We start from the raw sequence: 2,321 nt of genomic DNA on the forward strand, positions 1-2,321 counted from the left end.
CCCTGGGAGTCAGCAATCAGTTCAAATTGGAGGGGAGAGGGAATGTCCAGATGTTTCCCTTAGGATTAAAAACCTCTTCAGAAAAAAAAAAAAGACCCTCAGAAGATTTTGTCAGTCTCCTTGCCACCAAATCTCTGTCTTGCTCCGTCTCTGCTTTCTCATGTCCTATTGTTGGGAAATCTTGCTTTTATCTGTAAAATGTGCTACAAAATCTTATTAGAGCCAAAGTCCTTCTCATCCAAACTGCAATATAATTGTGCAGCCAATAGTATGTTCAGCAGGGTCACAAATGCTGATATCAGACTGTAAAATACAGAAGGCCAGATTCTTCCCTGATGAAACTCCACTGACTTCAATGGTCTTTACACAAATGAGTTTGGCCTAATATGTGGGACATCACAAATGAATGGAACTTTGACACTAGAAAATAACAATAGAACAAAATCATTTGTGAAAGGACCAAAAAGGGAATCCTCAGCAGGGGAAGGTGCACCCCGATCTTTACCTGCTGCCCATCTCACCATCTCCCTGCCTTTGTCAGTCTTGGAACTCCACACAGCTCTGCCTCAGTGTATGAAAGAAAAAGTAAGAAAATGCCAAGGTCTATGAATTTTATAATGCACTGGAATTTCAGCCAGAGAGACATTGGTGAAAGAGGCCCAGATCATGCCTCCTTAAATTACATTTTCTTTAGTATGCAAAGGGTAGAGGGGGCATGGGAATGTCATAATACCATTTGGACAGTAGGTGGCACTGATTACTTACAATTTTGAACTTTGCTTTTGGCATCCGCTCTGTTCCCAGCAGGCAAAGAGTGTATCCAAGTAAATCTACAGTGCTGTCTCCTTGGAGGCATTTTAGTCCTAGACAACTTCAGAGTGATGCAAAGTAAAGGCAGGGCTTACTGTGGTGTGGCATGTGTGTGTGCTGTGTGAGTGTAGGCCATGATGAAGGGGGTTCATATGTTTGAGATTTCTGAAGGCTGAGGGGGCACAAAGATAATCTTGTTCCAGGCACTTCCTTCCTGTCATTTTCACAACAAATGTAACATAAGATGTGACATGCAGGGGGAAAGGATACAATTCAGAAATGTCCAGGGGCAAGGACCCGGAGGAGTCTGGAGAGGTGCAGCGATCTGCATGCTGGATAAATATTAGACCCACCATCTTATCCAGCAGAACCTTACTAATTGTACAACAGGGAGACCCCTGCTAATAGGGTTGCCAACAGTTCCCTTATTTATATAGAAAATTGCCTGTCCCATACTAAATCAGTACAGGACGGCTTTTAGCCTGTATTTCAACAGCAGGGGAGCTATTCTCACGGGTGCATCTTTCCACTCCCCTCCCGACTCTGGCCCTTCAGTGCTGCACAGGAAAGGCACAGATGGCCATGTTCAGGAACTAGGGTTGAGAGGGAAAGATGTGGAAAGATGTACCCGGGAGTCCTGGCTCTCTGCTGGAAAGGGCCCCTTGCTGACTCAAGCGCTTGGCCCAGTCTGCTTTCCCTGTGCAGGCTCTGTCTGGCAAGGCAAGTGGATGGGGATGTGTGCTCTGGAACTGTGCTGAAGGGCCAGGGTCAGGAAGGGGCTCTATCTGGCAGGGGGTCAGTACTCTCCGGGTGTAGCCTCCCTGCTCACAGAGTCTCTGCCAACATCCCCAGCAGGATGCACAGCGCCGCAGTAGGCAAATACCAGCCACTGCAGCCTCCGAGTCAGCTGCTGGCACCATGCAGAACCTGAACAGAAGTCGAAGTGGCTGCTCGCCCTGCACCGGAGGCCCTGGGTTCTCAGCGGCATCCAGAGCTGGAGAGAGAGAAACCCTAGAAAGTATGGTGGCGAGGGGAAAGGGACTTGCCACCAGAGGTTCAAGTCAAGTTTGGGGACATCTAAGGTCTAACCTGTATTTTTTAACAACCCTAATTATAAATGACTGATTTTTGCTAATTAGCAATTAAGGGGCCAGTCCTGCTCCCTCCCTCCAAAGTGAGGATGGTCTTCTGGCAACAAAACTCAACTTGGTCTGGGCTACCTGCAGCGAGCAGAGTCCAGCCCTGTAGGGTGGTGGAGGGGAGGTGGGGCAGGCTGGAAGATCCATTGCTTACTGGATTTTCTAGTCCTTTCCCAGTAGTAGACAGGGGTGGTGAGAAGGGAGCATGGGAGAAGGGATATCTGGAAGGCACTGAATGCGGCTTGGTGACGCAGTAGTCAGGGACATTCCACCCCTCCTGTAGACCCTCAGGGATTCATCGCTCCCTCTGTAATGATCACCAGGCCTCCTCTCCCGCCACTCCATGGCAAACCAATCACAGTAGGTTTTTCA

Source organism: Lepidochelys kempii, chromosome 7, assembly GCF_965140265.1.
Source record: "Lepidochelys kempii isolate rLepKem1 chromosome 7, rLepKem1.hap2, whole genome shotgun sequence".
In the NCBI taxonomy this organism is placed as follows: domain Eukaryota; kingdom Metazoa; phylum Chordata; order Testudines; family Cheloniidae; genus Lepidochelys; species Lepidochelys kempii.